The 25,922-nt window shown below is 46.2% G+C and overlaps 1 pseudogene across 1 annotated transcript in view; it reads left to right on the top strand.

The window, feature by feature from the left end:
* The window catches only part of LOC122547981 (butyrophilin subfamily 3 member A3-like), an 84,152-nt pseudogene that overhangs the window by 13,108 nt on the left and 45,122 nt on the right, over positions 1-25,922 (top strand). Inside the window, exon 2 of the transcript XR_015753025.1 lies at positions 13,811-13,896. The product of XR_015753025.1 is annotated as a butyrophilin subfamily 3 member A3-like (transcript). The remainder of the gene's footprint in view (positions 1-13,810; positions 13,897-25,922) is intronic.

Here is a 25,922-nt window from a genome sequence, read left to right as displayed (position 1 = left end):
AGAATGGTCTTTTATTGAACACACAAACAGGATTAAACCAATCAGCTGCTCAAACCTGTCTATTCCATTAGATCATGGCTGATCTGTAACCCAACTTCCTACCTTATCCATATTGATCAATACTTACACCAAGCAAACAAAAACTCAGCCAAGAAATTTTATTTTTCCCGATAAGAAGCTTTGAGGGAGAGTTCCAGAAATCCATTGCCCTTTGTGTGAAAAACAACTCCAGATTTCAGACCAAACTGACAACTCTATATTGCTGTCAGATCATATCTACTTCTGGGTTCTGATTTCCCAATGTTTACGAAATCCTTATTATTTTAAACATAATTGTGGACCAATCGTCAATCTATTGAATTCAAGACATTGCAAGTCACATGCATGTAACCTTTTAACTTGGGATGTATCGCTCCGTGCACTGGCTTCATTCCACAGAAAAACCAAAACATATTAAAAAAAAGGGGGTGAATGTCCACTGATTAGTCAAACATCTATTGTTTGAAAATGGGGGAATCTTTGATTAAGTAACAGCAGCACAGTTGGAAATGATAATATAATCAAACAGTCAGGGTTCATACAAGGAAAATTGTGTCTGTCTAATTCATTGGTCTCAACCAGAGGGGAAACCAACTAATGTTGTATTTGGACTTGGAGAAGGTATTTGACACGGTACCTCACAAAGGGTTAAGTGATAAAATAAGAGCCCCTTGACATAGGAGGCAGTATATTGGCATGGACAGAGAGTTGGCTCATAGGCAAGGAGCAGTAAGTGGGGATAAGGGATTCTTTTTCAGGTTGGTGACCAGTGACCAGTGAGATTCCACAACATTCGGTGCTGAGAACCCAATTGCTTATAATCGATATTAATGACTTGGAGGTAGGATGCAAACATACCCTGTAGCCAAGTTTGCTGATGACACGAATTAGATGGAAATGCAGGTTAAGAAAGGGATGTAAACAGTTTGCAGAGAGATGTTGATAGGTTAAGCAAATAAACAAAAGCAAATCAAGTCATAAATACATACAGCACAGAAACAGACCCCTTGGTCCAACCAGTCCATGCTGACCATAATCCCAAACTAACCTAGTCCCATGTGCCTGTGCTTGGTCTATATCCTTCCAAACATTTCCTATTCATGTACTTACCTCAATGTCTTTTAAACATTGTAACTGCACCCGTCTCCACCACTTTCTCTGAGGGTTCATTCTACACATGAACCACTTGAAGAAGAATTACAGCATTTTATCAGGAAGGCAAATGGAATGTTGGCCCTCGTTTCAAGGGAGTTGGAGTGTAACAGGAGGGAGGTCTTACTGTAAATGTAGAAGATGCTTGTGAGACCACACCTGGAGCGCTGTGAGCAATTTTGGCCCCTTATTTAAGGAAAGGCAGCTTAGAGAACGTTCTCTGATATTGTGGGATTATCTTATCAGCAAAGATTCAACAGTCCAGGACTCAGCTCACTGGAATTTCAAAACACAATTGGTGATTTCATAGAAACATATCACACTCTTAAAGGGTTTGACAGGGTAAATGATGAGAGGATGTTTCCCTCATGGGAGAGTCTAGGACCAGAGACCATAGTCTCACATAAACAGGGCACCAATTGAACATTGAGATGAGGAGGAATTTCTTCACTTAGAGAGAGTTGTGAGTCTTTCAAACTCCTTGCCACAGGGAGCTGTGGGGGGCGGAGTCTTTGTGTATATTTAAGGCTGAGATAGATAGATTCTTAATCAGCCAGGGAATCACGGAAATGGGAAAAGGGCAGGAATGTGAACATGAGGAATATTGGATCAGCCATGATCCCATTGAATGGCTAAAGGCTTGAGTGACTGAACAGTCTATTCCTCTTTTATTTTTCGGGTTTTATCAAGGATTGTGAAACTCTGAAATAATAGAAAATGTTGGGAATACTCAGCAGGTTAGGCTGCATCTGTGGAAAGAAGAACAGTGTATATTTTGGGTTGACATGCCCCTTCAAGCAAGGCTAAAACCTCGAGAATTTAGAAATGTAAGGGATAATTCCATTACATACCTCAAGATGATACAGGGGAAAACAATGGAGTAAATTAGGATTACCTGTTTTCCTTATTTGGGAGTAAAGGTTTTGGGAACATAATCCGTTGGGATATTGAATAGATTCCGACAACATACAGTGCACATCTAAGACAGTTACATGACATCAAAACATGTGAGATGCCATTACAGAGGTACCCGTTTCACTTTCAGTCTCTGTTTCTCCATGAAATGGAGTCAGTGTTCAGTCTGTTTTGTGTACGTCATGTACAGTAATATCATGGACAGAAAATGTTGTTATTATTCTCTATTCCTGAAACATGAGAGTTTTGGGGATTGTGGCTTCTTTTTAAAGGTTTGTGCTAAACTTTGGCACGACAGCTTTGCCTTGAACAGATTTATTATAAAAACAGATGAAGACAATGTGCTCAAAAGAGTGTAAAACAGCTTTAAAAAAGCTGAAGGTCATCCTAATGAATGTCCCAGTATTGGCTCCTGCTAAAGTGGTAGTTGATGTCAGTAACTTGGGGCTGGCTGCAATTTCACTGAAGAAGATGGAACAGGTATACATTATGCTTTTCTGAGAAACCTAATCAGTATTGAAATCAAGTTGTGACAGTAGGAAAGGGAATTCTGACATAATTACTGTCTCACAAATATTTTGAAGTTTAGATCTGTCATGACTTCAAAGAAAATATACACTGATTATCATTCTCTGCCCTTGTAGAGAAATCCAACTCTCAATTGTTCTCATCACGAGAAACAAAATCATTATCAAGAATGTCATGTTTTCAGAATAGCTTGGAGATTGAGAAAGGGGCAATGTAATATAGAAATGATGTGGGATGAAGGTGAATAAATGTAAGTCTGGATGTTTTCTTGGAGTTTTCTTTGTATGTTTCATTTCTACATTCTAATGAAATGTATTTGGAATTCTTGGACTATTTCCCAAAGGTGAAGGCAGGCTGGGAATACGTAAGTCTTCAATAAAAAAAACTATGGGCTCAATTTTACCAGAAATCAGCAATACCCCTGTTTTTGGTGACTTCCATGGAGGGGTTCTAACCATGAGTTCTTGTGGGTTTTCTCATGTTATCCTCTGCTGCTCACCTCACTACACACCATCCTCAATAGTGCTGCATTCTCTCAATCTTTTACTCAGCAATGGAGGAAGTACTTCGCAGTTGTTTTAATCTGAATGATGTTAGTGCGAGACAAGTCAGATCCGATACTGAAACACTAGTAGATGGTATTTGACCATAAGACTATAAGACATAGGAGCAGAATTCGGCTATTCTGCCCATTGATTTGCTCTGCCATTCAATCACAGCTGATAGGGTTCTCAACATCTTTCTCCTGCCTTCTCCCCATAACCTTTGATCCCCTTATTAATCAAGAGCCTTATTAATCTCTGAGTTAAATTACACTCAATGACTTGGGCTCCACAGCCTGCTATGGCAGTGAGTTCCACAGATCCATCACCCTCTGGCTGAAGTAATTCCTCCTGATGGCAGTTCTAAATGGTCATTCCTTCACTCTGAGGCTGAACCCCCAAGTCTTGGTCACTCCTACTAGTGGAAGAATCTTCTCCATGTCCACTCTACCCAGGCCTCCCAGTATCCTGTAAGTTTCAATCAAATCCCCTTCATCTTTCTAAACTCCGTCAAGTACAGACCTAGAGTCTGTAACCACTCCTCATGTGACAAGTCCTTCATCCCCAGGATCATTCTTGTAAACCACCTCTGGATCTCCTCCAATGCCATTACATTTATTTTCCTGAGATAGAGGGGCATAAACTGCTCACAATGTTTCAAATGCAGCCTGACCAGATCCTTGTACAACCTCAACAGTACATCTCTGCTCTTGCATTCTAGCCCTCTTGAAATGAATTGCATCTTCCTTCTTAACCACTGACTGAACCAACATGTTACATTTTAGAAAATCCTGAACTCGGATTCTCAAGTCTCTTTGCACTTCAGATTTCCAAAGCCTTTTCCCATTTAGAAAATATTTCATTTGTCTATTATTCCCACCAAAATGTATAATGTCACACTTTGCCACATTGTATTCCATCTGTGGCTTCTCTCCCCACTCGCCTCGCGTGTCCAAATCCTTCTGCAGCTTCCTCACTTCTTCAACACTACGTGTCCTTCCACCTAGGTTTGTGTCATCTGCAAACTTAGCAACAATGCCCTTAGTTCCTTCATCCAGTTTATAAATGTATAATGTGAACAGTTATGGTCCCAACTAGTCACTGTGGTCACTAGTCACCAGCTGCCATCCTGAAAAAGACCCCTTTTATCCCCTTCTACTAGTCAACCAAGCCTCGATTCATAAGACCATAAGACGATAAGACATAGGAGTGGAAGTAAGGCCATTTGGCCCATCGAGTCCACTCCACCATTTCATCATGGCTGATAGGCATTTCAACTCCACTTACCTGCACTCTCCCCGTAGCCCTTAATTCCTTGTGAGATTAAGAATTTATCAATCTCTGCTTTGAAGACATTTACTGTCCCGCCTCCACTCTGCTCCGTGGCAATGAATTCCACAGGCCCACCACTCTCTGGCTGAAGAAATGTCTCCTCATTTCCATTCTAAATTGACCTCCTCTAATTCTAAGGTTATGCCCCAGGTCCTAGTTCTGCCCCCCCCCCCCCCCCCCCACGGAATTCCCAGTGTCCACCCTTTCTAAGTCATGTATTATCTTGTAAGTTTTTCTATTAGATCTTCCCTCAACCTTCTAAACGTTAATGAATACCATCACAGGATCCTCATCTATTCATCGTATGTTAGGCCTACCATTCCAGGGATCATCCGTGTGAATCTCCAATGGACATGCTCCAGTGCCAGTATGTCCTTGCTGAGGTGTGGGGCCCAAAATTGGACACAGTGTTCTAAATGGGGCCTAACTAGAGTTTTATAAAGTTTCAGAAGCACATCGCTGCTCTTATATTCCAACCTTCTTGAGACAAATCACAACAGTATGTTTGCTTTCTTAATCACGGACTCACTGCAAGTCAACCTTTAGACAATCCTGGACTAGCACTCCCAGATCCCTTTGTACTTTGGCTTTATGAATTTTCTCATTGTTTAGAAAATAGTCCATGCCTGTATTCTTTTTTCCAAAGTATAAGACTTCGCATTTGCTCACATTGAATTTCATCGGCCATTTCCTGGACCACTCTCCTAAACTGTCTAGATCTTTTTTCAGCCTCCCCACCTCCTAAATACTACCTGCCTGGCCACCTAATTTCATATCATTGACTAACTTCACCAGAATGCCCCCAGTCCCTCCGTCCAGATCATTAATAGATAAAGTGAACAGCTGCGGCCCAACACTGAACCCTCTAGGACACCACTTGTCATCAGCTGCCATTCTGAAAAAGAACCTTTTATCCCAACACTCTCTGTGCCAGTAGCTCACCTCAAACACCATGGGCCCTCACCTTACTCAGCAGCCTCCCGTGAGGCACCTTATCAAAGGCCTTTTAGAAGTCTAGATAGATAACAACCACTGGGTTTCCATATCAGTATCTTGTCCCTAAAACCTTGGCTCTTACCTTATTTAGTAGCCTCCTGTGTGGCACTTTGTCAAATGCTGTTGATGATCCAAGCAGATCATGTAGCCAGACACTCCTTTGTCTAAATTACTCATTATCTCATCAAAGATTTCCATTAGATTTGTCAGATACTACCTCCCCTTGACAAAGTCATGCTGAATCTGACCTATTTTACGTCTCACTTCTAAGGAGTTCACAATCTCATCCTTTACAGTGGACTCTAAAATCTTACCAATGACTAGGTCAGGATAACTGACTTTCTGCACACTCCTCCCAGTCTGTTACACAGTGACACTGACCTGCTGCACACTCCTCCCAGTCTGTTACACAGTGACACTGACCTGCTGCACACTTCTCCCAGTCTGTTACACAGTGACACTGACCTGCTGCACCCTCCTCCCAGTCTGTTACACAGTGATACTGACCTGGTGCACACACCTCCCAGTCTGTTACACAGTGACACTGACCTGCTGCACCCTCCTCCCAGTCTCTTACACAGTGACACTGACCTACCGCACACTCCTCCCAGTCTGTTACACAGTGACACTGACCTGCCGCACTCTCCTCCCAGTCTGTTAGACAGTGATATTGACCTGCCGCACACTCCTCCCAGTCTGTTACACAGTGACACTGACCTGCCGCACACTCCTCCCAGTCTGTCACACAGTGACACTGACCTGCCGCACACTCCTCCCAGTCTGTTACACAGTGACACTGACCTGCCGCACACTCCTCCCAGTCTGTTACACAGTGATACTAACCTGCCACACATTCCTCCCAGTCTGTTACACAGTGACACTGACCTGCTGCACACTCCTCCCAGTCTGTTACACAGTGATACTGACCTGGTGCACACACCTCCCAGTCTGTTACACAGTGACACTGACCTGCTGCACCCTCCTCCCAGTCTCTTACACAGTGACACTGACCTGCCGCACACTCCTCCCAGTCTGTTACACAGTGACACTGACCTGCCGCACACTCCTCCCAGTCTGTTAGACAGTGATATTGACCTGCCGCACACTCCTCCCAGTCTGTTACACAGTGATACTAACCTGCTGCACATTCCTCCCAGTCTGTTACACAGTGACACTGACCTGCCGCACACTCCTCCCAGTCTGTTACACAGTGATACTAACCTGCTGCACACTCCTCCCAGTCTGTTACACAGTGACACTGACCTGGTGCACACACCTCCCAGTCTGTTACACAGTGACACTGACCTGCTGCACCCTCCTCCCAGTCTCTTACACAGTGACACTGACCTGCCGCACACTCCTCCCAGTCTGTTACACAGTGACACTGACCTGCCGCACACTCCTCCCAGTCTGTTAGACAGTGATATTGACCTGCCGCACACTCCTCCCAGTCTGTTACACAGTGATACTAACCTGCTGCACACTCCTCCCAGTCTGTTACACAGTGATACTGACCTGCTGCACACTCCTCCCAGTCTGTTACACAGTGATACTAACCTGCTGCACATTCCTCCCAGTCTGTTACACAGTGACACTGACCTGCCGCACACTCCTCCCAGTCTGTTACACAGTGATACTAACCTGCTGCACACTCCTCCCAGTCTGTTACACAGTGACACTGACCTGCTGCACACTCCTCCCAGTCTGTTACACAGTGATACTGACCTGGTGCACACTCCTCCCAGTCTGTTACACAGTGACACTGACCTGCTGCACACTCCTCCCAGTCTGTTACACAGTGACACTGACCTGCTGCACACTTCTCCCAGTCTGTTACACAGTGACACTGACCTGCTGCACCCTCCTCCCAGTCTCTTACACAGTGACACTGACCTACTGCACACTCCTCCCAGTCTGTTACACAGTGACACTGACCAGCCGCACTCTCCTCCCAGTCTGTTAGACAGTGATATTGACCTGCCGCACACTCCTCCCAGTCTGTTACACAGTGACACTGACCTGCCGCACACTCCTCCCAGTCTGTTACACAGTGACACTGACCTGCCGCACACTCCTCCCAGTCTGTTACACAGTGACACTGACCTGCCGCACACTCCTCCCAGTCTGTTACACAGTGATACTAACCTGCCACACATTCCTCCCAGTCTGTTACACAGTGACACTGACCTGCTGCACACTCCTCCCAGTCTGTTACACAGTGATACTGACCTGCCGCACACACCTCCCAGTCTGTTACACAGTGACACTGACCTGCCGCACCCTCCTCCCAGTCTGTTTGACAGTGATATTGACCTGCCGCACACTCCTCCCAGTCTGTTACACAGTGATACTAACCTGCTGCACACTCCTCCCAGTCTGTTACACAGTGACACTGACCTGCTGCACACTCCTCCCAGTCTGTTACACAGTGACACTGACCTGCTGCACCCTCCTCCCAGTCTGTTACACAGTGACACTGACCTGCTGCACCCTCCTCCCAGTCTGTTACACAGTGACACTGACCTGCCGCGCATTCCTCCCAGTCTGTTACACAGTGATACTGACCTGCCGCACACTCCTCCCAGTCTGTTACACAGTGATGCTGACCTGCCGCACACTCCTCCCAGTCTGTTACACAGTGACACTGACCTGCTGCACACTCCCAGTCTGTTACACAGTGACACTGACCTGCTGCACACTCCCAGTCTGTTACACAGTGACACTGACCTGCCGCACACTCCTCCCAGTCTGTTACACAGTGACACTGACCTGCCGCACTCTCCTCCCAGTCTGTTAGACAGTGATATTGACCTGCCGCACACTCCTCCCAGTCTGTTACACAGTGACACTGACCTGCCGCACACTCCTCCCAGTCTGTTACACAGTGACACTGACCTGCCGCACACTCCTCCCAGTCTGTTACACATTGACACTGACCTGCCGCACACTCCTCCCAGTCTGTTACACAGTGACACTGACCTGCCGCACACTCCTCCCAGTCTGTTACACAGTGATACTGACCTGCTGCACACTCCTCCCAGTCTGTTAGACAGTGATATTGACCTGCCGCACACTCCTCCCAGTCTGTTACACAGTGACACTGACCTGCCGCACACTCCTCCCAGTCTGTTACACAGTGACACTGACCTGTCGCATACTCCTCCCAGTCTGTTACACAGTGATACTAACCTGCCACACATTACTCCCAGTCTGTTACACAGTGACACTGACCTGCTGCACACTCCTCCCAGTCTGTTACACAGTGATACTGACCTGGTGCACACACCTCCCAGTCTGTTACACAGTGACACTGACCTGCTGCACCCTCCTCCCAGTCTCTTACACAGTGACACTGACCTGCCGCACACTCCTCCCAGTCTGTTACACAGTGACACTGACCTGCCGCACACTCCTCCCAGTCTGTTAGACAGTGATATTGACCTGCCGCACACTCCTCCCAGTCTGTTACACAGTGATACTAACCTGCTGCACATTCCTCCCAGTCTGTTACACAGTGACACTGACCTGCCGCACACTCCTCCCAGTCTGTTACACAGTGATACTAACCTGCTGCACACTCCTCCCAGTCTGTTACACAGTGACACTGACCTGCCGCACACTCCTCCCAGTCTGTTACACATTGACACTGACCTGCCGCACACTCCTCCCAGTCTGTTACACAGTGACACTGACCTGCCGCACACTCCTCCCAGTCTGTTACACAGTGACACTGACCTGCCGCACACTCCTCCCAGTCTGTTACACAGTGATACTGACCTGCTGCACACTCCTCCCAGTCTGTTACACAGTGATACTAACCTGCTGCACATTCCTCCCAGTCTGTTACACAGTGACACTGACCTGCCGCACACTCCTCCCAGTCTGTTACACAGTGATACTAACCTGCTGCACACTCCTCCCAGTCTGTTACACAGTGACACTGACCTGCTGCACACTCCTCCCAGTCTGTTACACAGTGATACTGACCTGGTGCACACTCCTCCCAGTCTGTTACACAGTGACACTGACCTGCTGCACACTCCTCCCAGTCTGTTACACAGTGACACTGACCTGCTGCACACTTCTCCCAGTCTGTTACACAGTGACACTGACCTGCTGCAGCCTCCTCCCAGTCTGTTACACAGTGATACTGACCTGGTGCACACACCTCCCAGTCTGTTACACAGTGACACTGACCTGCTGCACCCTCCTCCCAGTCTCTTACACAGTGACACTGACCTACCGCACACTCCTCCCAGTCTGTTACACAGTGACACTGACCTGCCGCACTCTCCTCCCAGTCTGTTAGACAGTGATATTGACCTGCCACACACTCCTCCCAGTCTGTTACACAGTGACACTGACCTGCCGCACACTCCTCCCAGTCTGTTACACAGTGACACTGACCTGCCGCACACTCCTCCCAGTCTGTTAGACAGTGATATTGACCTGCCGCACACTCCTCCCAGTCTGTTACACAGTGATACTAACCTGCTGCACACTCCTCCCAGTCTGTTACACAGTGATACTGACCTGCTGCACACTCCTCCCAGTCTGTTACACAGTGATACTGACCTGGTGCACACACCTCCCAGTCTGTTACACAGTGACACTGACCTGCTGCACCCTCCTCCCAGTCTCTTACACAGTGACACTGACCTGCCGCACACTCCTCCCAGTCTGTTACACAGTGACACTGACCTGCCGCACACTCCTCCCAGTCTGTTAGACAGTGATATTGACCTGCCGCACACTCCTCCCAGTCTGTTACACAGTGATACTAACCTGCTGCACATTCCTCCCAGTCTGTTACACAGTGACACTGACCTGCCGCACACTCCTCCCAGTCTGTTACACAGTGATACTAACCTGCTGCACACTCCTCCCAGTCTGTTACACAGTGACACTGACCTGCCGCACACTCCTCCCAGTCTGTTACACATTGACACTGACCTGCCGCACACTCCTCCCAGTCTGTTACACAGTGACACTGACCTGCTGCACACTCCTCCCAGTCTGTTACACAGTGATACTAACCTGCTGCACACTCCTCCCAGTCTGTTACACAGTGACACTGACCTGCCGCACACTCCTCCCAGTCTGTTACACAGTGATACTGACCTGCTGCACACTCCTCCCAGTCTGTTACACAGTGATACTAACCTGCTGCACATTCCTCCCAGTCTGTTACACAGTGACACTGACCTGCTGCACACTCCCGGTCTGTTACACAGTGATACTAACCTGCTGCACATTCCTCCCAGTCTGTTACACAGTGACACTGACCTGCTGCACACTCCCGGTCTGTTACACAGTGATACTAACCTGCTGCACACTCCTCCCAGTCTGTTACACAGTGACACTGACCTGCTGCACCCTCCTCCCAGTCTGTTACACAGTGACACTGACCTGCCGCGCATTCCTCCCAGTCTGTTACACAGTGATACTGACCTGCCGCACACTCCTCCCAGTCTGTTACACAGTGATGCTGACCTGCCGCACACTCCTCCCAGTCTGTTACACAGTGACACTGACCTGCCGCACACTCCTCCCAGTCTGTTACACAGTGACACTGACCTGCCGCACACTCCTTCCAGTCTGTTACTCTGTGACACTGACCTGCTGCACACTCCTCCCAGTCAGTTACACAGTGACACTGACCTGCTGCACTCTCCGAGTCTGTTACACAGTGACACTGACCTGCGGCACACTCCTCCCAGTCTGTTACACAGTGATACTGACCTGCTACACACTCCTCCCAGTCTGTTACACAGTGACACTGACCTGCCGCACTCTCCTCCCAGTCTGTTACACAGTGATACTGACCTGCTGCACACTCCTCCCAGTCTGTTACACAGTGATACTAACCTGCTGCACATTCCTCCCAGTCTGTTACACAGTGACACTGACCTGCCGCACACTCCTCCCAGTCTGTTACACAGTGATACTAACCTGCTGCACACTCCTCCCAGTCTGTTTCACAGTGACACTGACCTGCCGCACACTCCTCCCAGTCTGTTACACAGTGACACTGACCTGCTGCACACTCCTCCCAGTCTGTTACACAGTGACACTGACCTGCCGCACACTCCTCCCAGTCTGTTACACAGTGATACTAACCTGCTGTACACTCCTCCCAGTCTGTTACACAGTGACACTGACCTGCCGCACACTCCTCCCAGTCTGTTACACAGTGATACTGACCTGCTGCACACTCCTCCCAGTCTGTTTCACAGTGATACTAACCTGCTGCACATTCCTCCCAGTCTGTTACACAGTGACACTGACCTGCTGCACACTCCTCCCAGTCTGTTACACAGTGACACTGACCTGCCGCACACACCTCCCAGTCTGTTACACAGTGATACTGACCTGCTGCACACTCCTCCCAGTCTGTTACACAGTGATACTAACCTGCTGCACACTCCTCCCAGTCTGTTACACAGTGATACTGACCTGCTGCACACTCCTCCCAGTCTGTTACACAGTGTTACTAACCTGCTGCACACTCCTCCCAGTCTGTAACTCAGTGACACTGACCTGCTGCACCCTCCTCACAGTCTGTTACACAGTGAGACTGACCTGCCGCACACTCCTCCCAGTCTGTTACACAGTGATACTAACCTGCTGCACACTCCTCCCAGTCTGTTACACAGTGACACTGACCTGCTGCACACTCCTCCCAGTCTGTTACACAGTGACACTGACCTGCTGCACACTCCTCCCAGTCTGTTACACAGTGATACTGACCTGCTGCACACTCCTCCCAGTCTGTTACACAGTGATACTAACCTGCTGCACCCTCCTCCCAGTCTGTTACACAGTGACACTGACCTGCTGCACACTCCCAGTCTGTTACACAGTGACGCTGACCTGCTGCACACTCCTCCCAATCTGTTACACAGTGACACTGACCTGCTGCACACTCCCAGTCTGTTACACAGTGACACTGACCTGCTGCACACTCCCAGTCTGTTACACAGTGACACTGACCTGCCGCACACTCCTTCCAGTCTGTTACTCTGTGACACTGACCTGCTGCACACTCCTCCCAGTCTGTTACACAGTGATACTGACCTGCTGCACTCTCCGAGTCTGTTACACAGTGACACTGACCTGCCGCACACTCCTCCCAGTCTGTTACACAGTGATACTGAGCTGCTACACACTCCTCCCAGTCTGTTACACAGTGACACTGACCTGCCGCGCATTCCTCCCAGTCTGTTACACAGTGATACTGACCTGCCACAGACTCCGCCCTGTCTGTTACACAGTGACACTGAGCTGTCGCACACTCCTCCCAGTCTGTTACACAGTGATGCTGACCTGCCGCACACTCCGCCCAGTCTGTTTCACAGTGACACTGACCTGCTCCACACTCCTCCCAGTCTGTTACACAGTGATACTGACCTGCTGCACACTCCTCCCAGTCTGTTACACAGTGATACTGACCTGGTGCACACTCCTCCCAGTCTGTTACACAGTGATACTGACCTGCTGCACTCTCCTCTCAGTCTGTTTCACAGTGACACTGACCTGCCGCACACTCCTCCCAGTCTGTTTCACAGTGACACTGACCTGCCGCACACTCCTCCCAGTCTGATACACAGTGACACTGACCTGCTCCACACTCCTCCCAGTCTGTTACACAGTGATACTGACCTACCGCACACTCCTCCCCGTCTGTTACACAGTGACACTGACCTGCTGCACACTCCTCCCAGTCTGTTACACAGTGACACTGACCTGCTGCACATTCCTCCCAGTGACAATCCTGGTGTTACTCCAACAACAGTAGTAGAGTAGCTTTCTTTTTTGGAATTCTCTCTCCTGTTAACCCATAGCAGATCTCTTCAAAGGGTGTGAAGAACCTATGGATGATTGGGGTCAGTCAGGAAAATCTTAGATAATATGCTTTGATCCATTGACATGGCCACTGCAGATTCTAAAGTCCCAGTGACTGATCTTCATTCCTCAGTTTCTCAGGTCTTTGTGGGCACCCAACCCTGATGGCAACAATGACAACCCAATGAGTAACATTAGCATCAAACCTCATGTCTTGGACCATCTTAATCCAGGATTATTATTCAGGTGCTTGTCAATCATGGTAGTTTATAGAAGATTCCAGAGACATCACTCACAGTATTTAAAGAATTGGAAAGAACAGGAACAATAACACATAAATATTTGCAAACATAGAATTGGTGGAAGTGTTGTACGAATCAGTTAACAATGATATGAGTGCAATGTTGATGTGACATGAGATTGGTGACAAATAAAGAGACAATCACTTCTCTCCCTCTCAGGAAATTCTTCTTCTGCTGAGATCTGAAGATGAGAGATGTTCACCACATAGTGCTGTTCCTGCTTGTGATTCAGGACTCAGTGAATGGTAAGGATCATTGTAACCTGACCAATACAATTACCAATCACCCTCCAGTGCTGTGACTTGCACTGATTCAGACAGTCCATTCTGTTTTTAATGTCCAGGTTTTCAATAAGTCACAGAACAATGTCCTCGTCACTGATTTACAGCCATTCTGAGTCATTGTCATTTTTATTAAATAATGCTGGTGTTCTTTTACAACAGAGATTTGAGATTTTCACTTCATAATTCTGGTCATTTTTCTGTGAATTATTGGACGAGATTTGTATCAAGAGACAACTTGTTTTCTGCAATACTGGGGAGTTTGTCGTGATACCAGTGCTGGAGTAACGAACATTAACATTATTTTCTCATTTGATAGATATAATAAACATTGTGTAAAATGAAGTTATATTCTCTTTAGATGATTCACCCACATCGAGTTTTCATCAAAGATACACATCAATACTTGACTTTCAGAAATGTACCAGCTTGATTCTATCCTCAGGTGACCGTCTGTGTGGAGTTTGCATGTTCTCCCCTTGTCTGCATGGGTTTCCTCCAGGTGCTGCCCTTCCTCCCACAGTCCAAAGATGTGCAGGCTCGGTGGACTCACCATGAGAACTGCAGGGTAACAAGGAGAGGAAAGGGAGATAGGTCTGGGTGGGATGCTCTTCGGAGGGGCGGTGTGGGTATGATGGACCAAACGGCCTGCTTCCACACTATGATTTTGTAATTCATGAGAAAGCAACTGAAACAAACAATCCCACAGGAAAATAATGTGATCCTTGTTCATAAGTCACTAAAAGTCTACCTACAGGTGCAGCAAGCACTTAGGAAAGCAAATGGTATGTTGGCTTTCATCGCAAGGGGATTTGAGTTCAAAAGTAAAGATATCTTGCTGCAGTTGAATAAAGCCTTGCTGTGACCTTGCCAGGATTATGTATCCAGTTTTGGTCCTTTATCCAACGACGGACATACTTGTCATAGAGGGTATTCACTTGGTACCCAGTTTAGTGAGGAAGGAGTAAGTAGTGTCCTCTGGGTCATTTACAAAAGTTGCCACGAAACTGAAGTAGTCGGAAGAAAATTGGCCTTTGTTCATCCAGAGTTTGTTCAAGGTGTAGTCATGTCTTTCAGAGGAGCAATTAGATAACTGCGACAGAGTAAAGACACCTGTTCTCAATGTCAGTAAGGTGATCCTTGCAGATAAACGTTCGGAAATTTGTGAAGGAAACAGGGACAAATTTATGTGGAATTTCTTGTGAGGAGCAGTATTTCTTTTTTTTTCCTCAGTCAGTGGACCAATGAGCATGTTTAATAAAAATAAAGCTTAGCACAATATTCATTGTTTGTTCAGAAAAATAATTCAGAGTTAAAAACGCACCTTTTCTCTGTGTACAATAGAGGCAGAGCATGAGAGAAAGAGAGAGAGAGAGAGAGAAGGGCAGGAAAGGCCCCAAGTCCTGGTCACTAGGACAGGAGAACGGGGCTCCGCTAAGGTGTTGCATTGAATTTGTGTTTGCGTCTCCTGGAACACTTTCAGACATCACCTCAGTTGAATTAATATCGAAGTAGGTGTCAGTTCCGGTGTAAGATGGCAGCAGAGTTACAGGGCTGTGTCCAGCTCTTGCCCTGCTGTCATCTGCTTTCCCCCTTTGAGTTACTTTTACTTCTGCTCTTTTCTTTCACTTTATTTTCCTTTTGTTTTGGCCTTTTTTTTCTTCTTTTCTGTGGCGGTTGGTTGGCAGCACCGGTACAGCAGCGAGAGCGGGCCATATGTGGAGTAGCAGACCTCCTGGAGATAGGATGTAACAGCAGTGAGGATGTTCTCCAAGTAAGAGGAGGCCAACGGCTTTGAGTGCATTCACCTGCCATTCAGGGCCAATGGCAGCAGCAATGAGGTCATTCTCCAGGGGTTTGGGGTCAATGGCAGCAGCAATGAGGTCATTCTCCAGGAGTTTGGGGCTAATGGCAGCAGCAATGAGGTCATTCTCCAGGGGTTCGGGGCCAATGGCAGCAGCAATGAGGTCATTCTCCAGGTGTTTGGAGCCAATGGCAGCAACAGGGAGGTCATTCTCCATGGGTTTGGGGCTATTGGCATCAGCAATGAGGTCATTCTCCAGGGGTTCGGGGCCAATGGCAGCAGCAATTAGGTCATTCTCTAGGGGTTTGGGGCCAATGGCAGCAGCAATGAGGTCATTCTCCATGGGTTTGGGGTCAATGGCAGCAGCAATGAGGTCATTCTCTAGGGGTTTGGGGCCAATGGCAGCAGCAATGAGGTCATTCTCCAGGGGTTTGTGGCCAATGGCAGCAGCAATGAGGTCATTCTTCAGGGGTTTGGGGCCAATGGCAGCAGCAATGAGGTCATTCTTCAGGGGTTTGGGGCCAATGGCAGCAGCAATGAGGTCATTCTCCAGGAGTTTGGGGCCAATGGCAGCAGCAATGAGGTCATTCTTCAGGGGTTTGGGGCCAATGGCAGCAGCAATGAGGTCATTCTCCAGGAGTTTGGGGCCAATGGCAGCAGCAATGAGGTCATTCTTCAGGGTTTTGGGGCCAATGGCAGCAGCAATGAGGTCATTCTCCAGGGGTTTGGGGCCAATGGCAGCAGCAATGAGGTCATTCTCCAGGAGTTTGGGGCCAATGGCAGCAGCAATGAGGTCATTCTCCAGGAGTTTGGGGCCAATGGCAGCAGCAATGAGGTCATTCTTCAGGGGTTTGGGGCCAATGGCAGCAGCAATGAGGTCATTCTCCAGGAGTTTGGGGCCAATGGCAGCAGCAATGAGGTCATTCTTCAGGGTTTTGGGGCCAATGGCAGCAGCAATGAGGTCATTCTTCAGGGTTTTGGGGCCAATGACAGCAGCAATGAGGTCATTCTCCAGGGGTTTGGGGCCAATGGCAGCAGCAATGAGGTCATTCTCCAGGGGTTTGGGGCCAACGGCAGCAACAGCAGCAGCAAAGCTCCTCCAGTGATTGGGGAGGGCAGTGTTGGTGGCAGCAGACTGCTCAAGATGGCAGAGCCAAGGACTCTTTGTTGTTGGGTGAGTCTGGGTTCAGCTGCATCAGTGAAGTGGGCCTGTTGGGGAAGAGATGGCTCCTAACGTGGGGCACAGGCAGCAAGGCAGTGGACGTCTCCCCTGAGGCTGGGTGCTGGCATGGACTGGGTCGGAAAGACTGATACTTTAAACTTTTTATTTCTTCATTTTTCTCATTTATTGCTCGGATTGAAATGCTGGACTGTTTATTTCCTTACTTTGCTAATTTATTTTCTAAGATTTCAATCTTAAGTATCTGTACCTAGGCACCTTTGTACCTAAGATGGTGCTATAATGCAGTGACAGTAAACTTTTCATTGCACTCATTTGAGTACACGTGACAATAAAGTTAATTCAAATTCAGTTCAGAAGCAAGTTGCCTCATGACCTGTGTTTTCCTCCTCACCCGGCCTGGTGTTAGGGTAGGTTTTTATGGAAGAAGGAGAAGGGGAGGGTACAGCTTTGGATAGGCAGTGTTATTGACCAGACCAAACACCCTCAAACTATTTTAAGAAGGTAACCTAGACCCTAACTGTTTCTTATTTTAAAGGCAGATGTGGAATATGTATTCCAGATGTGATGCAACTGGTCATATTACTCGATGTTAAGCAAAATGCAATTTATTTAAACAGTGTAGTTAAAATACAAAAGAAGTTTAATTTAGAACAACAACAATTGTGTGGGAGATGGGTTGGGAAGTGAATCTGGACTTCATTTGTTTGGGGTGAAGCAGAACTCCTGTGTTGTAGGGAAGGGAGGAGGGGCCAGGTCCAGTATGTTGGATGGGGGTAAGCCAGACCTGTATGTTGGATGGGGGTAAGCCAGGCCTGTGTGTTGGATGGGGGTAAGCCAGGCCTGTGTGTTGGATGGGGGTAAGCCAGGCCTGTGTGTTGGATGGGGGTAAGCCAGGCCTGTGTGTTGGATGGGGGTAAGCCAGGCCTGTGTGTTGGATGGGGGTAAGCCAGGCCTGTGTGTTGGATGGGAGTATGCCAGGCCTGTGTGTTGGATGGGGGTAAGCCAGGCCTGTGTGTTGGATGGGGGTAAGCCAGGCCTGTGTGTTGGATGGGGGTAAGCCAGGCCTGTGTGTTGGATGGGGGTAAGCCAGGCCTGTGTGTTGGATGGGGGTAAGCCAGGCCTGTGAGTTGGATGGGGGTAAGTCAGGCCTGTGTGTTGTCCATTTGGGAAACAGGAGTTACAATTGCTCTTCCCAAAGGATCTGTATATTTTAGGAAAATAGGAGGTAGCTCTGATATTTCACGTCCATATTCTGTTCCAAACCCCTTTGGAAAGTGCACTGACCCTCAAGCCCCACTATGGCTGGGGGGTTGTCACAAAAATAAAATCAAAATGCTCCAAGTGCCCAGTTTTCCTTCCTGATGGACTCAGGCTAACGGTTAATACTGACCGGGTTCCTATTCTTCACAAGAGCTGCTACTTATTACAAATAACTAAGTATTAATCACAAGCAGGATAAAACTAAAATTGTTAACAAGTTGAAACTCTATGCACCTTTTAAACCCCTACACACACAAACAGACAGACACAGGCAAACCAAAACAGAGTGAGTTCTGGATGGAAGAGTTGTTATCTCTGGTTTGTTACCCATGCATGTCACAGCGAGACAAGGAATAGGGAGAGATATCAGCAAAACATGTGGCTGCAAGGATGGTGCAGGAGGGAGGGTTTCAGGTACTTGGATAATTGGGGCTCATTCTGAGGAAGGTGGGACCTGTACAAACAGAATGGTCTTCACTCGAACCAGAGGAGTACTAATATCCTGGGTAGGAAATTTGTGGTGCTTTTCAGATGGGTTTAAACTAGCGCAGAAGGGGGATGGGAACTGGAGGTGTAGTTACAGTGCAGAGGAGGATGAGAGTAGGAAGGGCATGGACAGGATTTCATGGTCATGGCAAGCTGGTTTGAAGTGTGTCTATTTCAATGCCAGAAGTATCCGAAATAAAGTAGGTGAGCTTGCAGCATGAATAGGTACCTGGAACTTCGATGTTGTGGCCATTTCGGAGACATGGATACGGCAAGGTCTGGAATGGATGTTACAGGTTCCAGGGTTTAAATCTTTCGTTAAGAACAGGCAAGGCAGTAAAAGAGGGGGAGGTGTTAGTCAAGGACAGTATAAGGTGGCTGAAAGAACGTTTGACGAGGTCTCGTCTACGGAGGTAGTGTGGGCTGAGGTTAAAAACAGGAAAGGAGAGGTCACACTGCTTAGAGTTTTTTATAGGCCTCCGCAGAGATCCAGGGAGGTGGAGGAGAGAATTAGCAAAATGATTCTGGGTAGGACTGAAAGGAACAGGGTGGTCATTATGGAGGACTTTAACTTCCCCAACATTGACTGGAAATGCTAAACTCTAGTATGTCAGATGGATCAGTTTTTGGCTAATGTGTGCAGGAGGGTTCCTGACACAGTATTTCAAAGGGCTGACAAGAGTGGGGGCCACTCTGGATCTGATACTTGGTAATGAACCGGGCTAGGTGTTTGATTTAGAGAGAGTGACCAGCATTCGGTTAAGTTTAGTTTCAAGAGTTTTCGATGGGCAAGGACAATTATAATGCAATTAGGCAGGACTTAGGATGCATAGAATGGGGTAGCAAAATTGAGGGGATGGGGACAATCAAAATGTGGAGCTGGCTTAAGGAACAGAGACTGTGTGTCCTTGATAGTTATGTCCTTGTCAGGCAGGGAGGAAGTGATAAGGTAAGGGAACCATGGTTTACAAAAGACATTGCGTCTCTTGTTAAGTGGAAGAAGGAGGTTTTTGTGAAGTTGAGAAGAGACGGTTCAGATGAGGCGATGGAGAGTTACAAATCAACTGGGGAGGATTTAAAGAGAGAGTTAAGAAGAGCAAGGAGAGGAGATGAGCAATCTTTAGCAGGTAGAATAAAGGAGAACCCTAAAGCTTTCTACAGGTATGTGAGGAATAAAAGGACAACGAGAGTAGGAAGAGGGCCAGTCAAAGACAGAAGTGGGAAGTTGTGTGTGGACCCTGTGGAGATCGGAGAGGTGCTAAACAAACATTTCTCATTGCTTTTCACTCAGGAAAAGGAGAGTATTGGAGAGGAGAAGAATGAGATAAAGGATATTACACTAGAAAGGATCGAGGTTAGTAAGGAAGAGGTGTTATCAATTCTAGAAGGAGTGAAAGTAGAAAAGTTCCCTGGGCCGGATGGGATTAATCTGAGGATTCTCTGGGAAGCTAGGGAGGAGATGTTGGAGCCTTTGGCCTTGATCCTTGAGTCGTCATTGTGGACAGGTTTAGTACCAGAGGAATGGAGGACTGCAAATGTTGTGCCCTTGTTCAAGAAGGGCATAGAGATGACCCAGGTAATTATAGACCAGTGAGCCTTACGTCTGTTGTAGAAAAAGTTTTGGAAAGGATTAGAAGAGATAGGATTTATAATCATCCAGCAAGCAACAATTTGATTGCAGATAGTCAACATGGTTTCATCAAGGACAGGTCATGTCTCACAAACCTCATTGAGTTGTTTGAGAAGGTGACCAAGCAGTTGGATGAGGATTGGGCAATTGACATGGACTTCAATAGAGCCTTTGATAAGGTTCCGCATGGTAGGCTGTTGAAGAAAATGCAGAGGCATTGGGTTGAGTGTGATTGAGCAGTTTGGATTAGCAACTGACTTTCTGTAAGAGGGCGAGTGGTGTTTGATGGAAAATATTCAGCCTGGAGACCAGTTACTAGTGGTGTGCCACAAGGATCTGTTTTGGGACCACTGCTATTTGTCATTTTTATAAATGACTTGTACGTAGGCATGGGTCAGTAAGTTTGCAGATCACAGTAAAGTCAGTGGAGTGGTGGACAGTGTGGAAGAATGTATGTTGCAGGGGGACTTGGATAAACTGCAGAATTGGGCTGAGAGGTGGCAAATGGAGTTCAATTCAGATAAATATAAGCTGGTTCACCTTGGGAAGAAAAACAGGAAGGCAGAAAACTGGGTCAATGGAAAAATTCTTGGTAATGTGGACGTGCAAAGAGATCTTGGAGTCCATGTACAAAGACACATGAAAGTTGCCACCCAAGTTGATAGTGCTGTTAAGAAGGCAAACGGTGCATGGGTTTTATTGGTAGAGGGATTGTGTTCCGGAGCCGTAATGCTGCAACTACACAAAACACTCGCACGGCCACACTTGGAATATTTTGTACAGTTCTGGTCGCCCATTACAGAAAGGATGGGGAAGCATTGGAAAAGGTGCAAATGGGATTTACCAGGATGTTGCCTGGTCTGGAGGGAAGGCCTTATGAGAAAAGGGTGAGAGACTTGGGTCTATTCTCATAGGAGCGAAAAAGGCTAAGAGAGGATTTGATAGAGACATAGAAGATGATTAGAGATTAGATAGGGTAGATAGTGAAAGTTTTTGTCCTAGGATGATGGTGTCACCTTGTACGAGGGGGCATAGCTACAGATGTCAGAGACAGATTCTTTACTCAGAGAGTGGTAAGGGCGTGGAATGGCCTGCCTGCCAATGTAGTTAGCTCAGCCACATTACAGGCATTTAAACAGTCCTTGGATAAGCACAAGGATGATGATGGGATAGTGTAGGGGGATGGGCTTAGATCAGTTCACAGGTTGGTCCAACATCGAGGGCCGAAGGGCCTGTTCTGCACTGTATTGTTCTATGTTCTAAGAAATGAGAATGGGGAAACATAGTCCAATAGCACCAGTCCACAGGATTTGATGAGATTTTCCTTTGCTTTCCAAGATCTTCTTTTCTTTGATCTACTTTTTGGATTCTTTCATTTCTTTCCAGGTGCTGTAGGGCCAGACCAGGTAAGGATGGCAAATTTCCTCCCTTAAAGGACATTAGTGATTCCAATGGAGGTACAGAACAGTGAACATTTAGTTCTGGGTTCAGCAATTGCTGAACCCAGACAAGAAGAAGTGATATGATGGGGACTATCTTCCTGGGTTTCAGCTCATAATGGCAAGTACACAGAAGCCACGTGATTGCCAGCAATTAGCAATGATGTTCCTGACAAGGGGAACGAGGTGTTACAGACAGAATTGGTGAGGTGTCGAAATCTGTGAACAAGATGTTTCTATGGAAATGGTGGAATCTTTTCTTATACCTCTTGTTGCAGTTTTGTCCTAATTTATCTAATTTAGCAGATGACTTTCATAAATTAAAATAAAAGCATTAATTCAGGTGAAGTGTATGAAGTAAATGTTGTAATATTACACACATAGTCTCATACATGTTGACACTCTCACTGTCACAAACTCACACACATTAGGTACAAATAATAATGGAACAATCACAGATACAATTGAACGAGTCTGAATATTGTAATGGTCACTGGTTTTCCATGTAGCAGGCCTATAATTTCCCACAATGGGTTCCATGTCTAATACTGGAGTCAGATCTTTGCAGAGTGAAAGGTTCACAGCAGGTTGTGAAGTGTTTTGATGTTGAATAAGGATGTAACATTGTTAATTATATATCACATCTATATCAGATTGTATATAGCCTTTAGTAACAGAAACAAGTCAGCCAGGTTACCTTCGTAACAAACAAAGATCTAGGCTAATGCAAACAAACCTAACTAAGTGATGATGATAAGCAAAAGCTTGAACCTTGCAGTAAGTACCACTACCCATTGAATCACACATGCGCGTACATACACACACACAAACACACACGCGCGCATACATGCACACAAGCGCACACAAATGCACACGCATACATTGCAACGATTAACGCACTGTCTGAATCCCCAGAGCCTGTTTTCCATCAGCAAGGCACAAGTTAGGAATGTGATGGAATACTCCCCTCCCCCCCCCGCCCCCCCAGCCTGCCGGGATGAGAGCAGCTCCAACAGCAGTCAAGAAAATTGACCCCATCCAGGATAAGACACTATAACAGCTGAATGCATTCGCTTCCTTCACCATCAACATTTAGTAAGCAGTTGTATACATCATCTACAAGATGCATTGCAGAAACTCACTAAAGCTCCTCAGACAGTACTTTACAAACCCACATCTAGAAAGACAAAGATAGGAAATAAATGGGACCACCACTATCTGCAAATTCCCCTCCAAGTAACCTCCTATCCTGACTTGGAAACATATCGCTGTTCTGTCACTGTCACTGAGTCAAAGCCCAGGAACGTTCTCTCCAGTGGCATTGGAGGACTGCTGTAGCATGTCGACATGGTTCAAGAAGGCAACTCGCTACCACCACCACCTTCTCAAGGACAACTAGCGATGGACCATAAATACTGGCCCAGCCAGCAATGCTCACATCCTATAAATGTTTAATTTAAATGTCGGGATAAAAATATGAACACTCTGCAGAGTATTTTCTTGGCCACATACAGCTAAATTTTGAAAACTGAATTACTCACAGATTGTCCCAAATGCTGATCTGTTGTCAAAGTCACTGTTAGCATTGGGATTTCTTTCTCAGCCAATCATTACTTCTGGCTTTTAACTGCAGACAGTACAAGTGGCTCTGAACTCTTCCTGAGAACCTTCCACTTGCAGTGCTGTGGGCTTTCAGTGGGTTCTCAACTCACACAGTTTCATGAGGTGCTTCAGAGATTGAGTGAGGAAAGGCTGTTGTTATCATGGCCAGTCATCTCAGACTCTGTGAAAAACCCAGTAGCTTCATTACGCCCACAAACTGTGATCTTTGAAACTCCAGTCCCGCAGCTCATGTACTTTCCAAGTGCAACACTTTATCCCACTGCATCCACTCTGCTTTACTGCAGAGAAAGTTCTTTCCAAGATTGTCCAGGATGTGTTTTTATTTTCTCCAGTCAATGATAATGAATATTTCAGATAAGAAATTAAGAAACATTTAAAACGTCATCAATGTATTGCCTGATACGTTGCCAAGCTGAATGAGAGTATTGTTCCATGGGTCTGCTGATATCATCAGGACCAGTTATACTTCCACAGGCGTGTTGATGGGTTGTGAATACACATGACCCAGATTCAGGAATACCCTGATCCTGGGAATTCTCAGAGGTGGCTGGATGATATTGCTGTGAAAAGTCTGATAAACCAAACAGTGGCACTGTAGACAGGATTGGCGAGGTCACTAACATTTTTTTGGGAAAATGTTACGAGTGTTGAGGTAGCAACTGTGGCTGCATGCAGCTTGGGAAGAAATAGCTTTTGGGATTGTGGTGACTTTGTCTGACCCACCAATGATCAAAGGCGCTTACACAAGAACGGATAAAGTTCAAGTTAGACTCAGTAATGGTGACTATGAAATGATTGCTGATGCTTTAAAAATCTGTCTCATTCACAAATGCCCTGGAAAACCAAGTGAATAAAAATAGAAATAATTGGAGAAACTCAGCAGGTCTGGCAGATCTGTGGGGATGAAATCATGTTTCAAGTCCAGTGACCTTTGCTCAGAACTGGTGAATACTGAATAATCAAGAGGCAAAAGTGAGGGTCGGTGGGAAATAAACACAACAAATCCCACCAGAGAAGAAGTACCAGTGAAACTCGAGGGAGTGAAGGCCTGTTACTGAGCGGCTGCATCTGAAGATATTAAAGAAAGTGGTTGCTGAGATAGAAGGTGCACTGGCAGTAATCTTTCAAATATCATTAGACTTGGAAAAGTTTTGGAAGATTGTAATACTGAAAATTGAACAGCCTTATTCAAAAAAGGAAAGAGACAGAAAGTGGTAACTTTGGCCAGCTAGCTCAACATTTGTTACTGAGAAAATGTTAGAGTCTCCTGTAAAGAGTGTGATAGTGAAACATTCAGAAATACATAAGATGACCAAGCAGAGTTAGCAAGGCTTCATGAAGGGGAAATTGTACCTGACCAATTTATTAGAATTCATTGAGGATATAACAAGCAGAATAGATAAAGGGGAAAGAGTGGATGGGATATATTTGGATTTCCAAAAGGAATTCAAAAAGCTATTGTAGGGAGATAGATTATTGAGGATTCTTAAGTCCCGTGTTCCTTCACGCAAGTCATTTTTATTTCGTGCTCTATTACCACGTGTAGGAGAAGCCAGAGACCACCCCGAATTTGGTCTTCACATGGGGCACAGTTGCCCTGTTAATAGCCAGCTGAAATCAGAGGTCAGTGATGCTCTGAGTTCCCCAGTGAAATAAAACATTTATACCCTTTGTGTAACAATAATTTCATGCAGCATTGATGTCATTGTTTGCCATGTCTTCCTCACCTATTCATCCAATCCAGTAAACATGCAATCAATGATTGACAACCTATGGATAGCTCTAGGTCCTCCCATAATCTCATGATGTCTACCAGATGTCTTTGGAATCTTACAGTGCTTCTGGAAGTTATAGTCCTCCCCAGACATTTGCCAACTACAAGGCATCATTTACCAATAACCTGAATAGTTGTTTTTCACAAATAACTCTTCTAAATTCTGTACTAACTTTAGTATGGCAGATTAGGAAATACATTAATTTCTACCAATTGTTATGAAGTCTTTAAAATCAACTCTAATTTAAAGTTACTGTGACACAGCTGATAAATTGAGAACAATCCCTTTCTCACTTCAACCTGAGAGATCAAACAACAGTCCCTCTGACTTGCAACAGCAGGTTATGACCTTTACACACTAATTTGCTCTTTTCCCTTTTCATTCTACAGTTGTCTGAACAGATAAAAATACTATCAGATATTCACAGAAACCTGATTAACAACACTATTGTTTCTTTTGATAGAGAATCTCCTTACCTAGTATATCTGTACGGAGACTACAAGGCTAGCTGTGAGAATCTGCTGTGTATAACTGTCAAACCATTTCAGCCACATTGTATTATCGAAAAAAGTCCCAGGCAGCCATCTTTTCAGCTGAGTCATGATGTGCTACAACAAAACTTTCACATATAAGGCTGTTCATGAAATAAGAGCCCATAGTGTTAGGGTTAGTACATTAGAATGGATAGAGAATTGCTTGTCCCACCTTTTTGACACAGTCCTCCAACCATGAAATTGGATATGTATCAGTCTTTGTAACTGCATTGACTTTGTGATAGTCCACACATAAC

Source organism: Chiloscyllium plagiosum, unplaced genomic scaffold (genome assembly GCF_037043375.1).
Source record: "Chiloscyllium plagiosum isolate Xiang-an unplaced genomic scaffold, Cpla_swu_hap1 HiC_scaffold_35, whole genome shotgun sequence".
Taxonomy (NCBI): Eukaryota; Metazoa; Chordata; class Chondrichthyes; order Orectolobiformes; family Hemiscylliidae; genus Chiloscyllium; species Chiloscyllium plagiosum.
This window is presented reverse-complemented; position numbering and strand designations above follow the sequence as displayed.